Source organism: Galeopterus variegatus, unplaced genomic scaffold, assembly GCF_000696425.1.
Source record: "Galeopterus variegatus unplaced genomic scaffold, G_variegatus-3.0.2 Scaffold2343, whole genome shotgun sequence".
Lineage (NCBI taxonomy): Eukaryota > Metazoa > Chordata > Mammalia > Dermoptera > Cynocephalidae > Galeopterus > Galeopterus variegatus.
Window position 1 is genome coordinate 23,216 of NW_007728454.1, and position 626 is coordinate 23,841.

Genomic DNA, 626 nt, shown 5'->3' on the forward strand with positions numbered 1-626 from the left:
GGGGGGTCACTGAATTATTCCAGGTGAAAAGTGATGAGGACGTTAGCCTAGGTAGAAGCAGTGGTGACTGAAAGAAGAGGGGCGACTCTGTAGAGTCTGGGGGTGGCTGTATGGATGAGCAGCGAAGAGGAGAGTCAGGAATTATTCCGTGGTGTTCTACTTGGGCAACTAGATAGATGGTACAATACCCTGAAATAGGGATGAAAGATGTGCTGATGGGCAAGATGAGGGTGAGAAATTCAATTTTAGATGTGATGAGCTTGAGAAACATGGGACATCCAACACGAATAGAAGAATATGTGGACTTAGAGTTCAGGTGAGACATCTGAGCTGGAGATATAATTCTGGGAGTCACTACCAAATAGGTGATAGTTGAAGCCACAGGGAAACATGAGATATCCAGAGAAAATTGTAAACCAAAAGAAAAAAGGGCCTAGGGTAGAACTTCTAGAAAAATCATGTTTCAAGGGGTGGATAAGGGAAATAACAGTGGAAAAGCCACTAAGATAATTGAGAAAATCAGAGAGGCAGGACTGACTTATGCAAAGAGGATTAGAGTAAGGACAGTACTTAGTTGACTACAGTATAGTCAATGATGTAAAAAAAAAAAAAAAAAAAAAAAAAAA

The 626-nt window shown here is 40.7% G+C and overlaps 1 protein-coding gene across 1 annotated transcript in view; it reads right to left on the minus strand.

The window, feature by feature from the left end:
- DSC3 (desmocollin 3) overlaps positions 1 to 626 on the minus strand; it is a 55,281-nt gene that overhangs the window by 4,316 nt on the left and 50,339 nt on the right. The window lies entirely within an intron of this gene.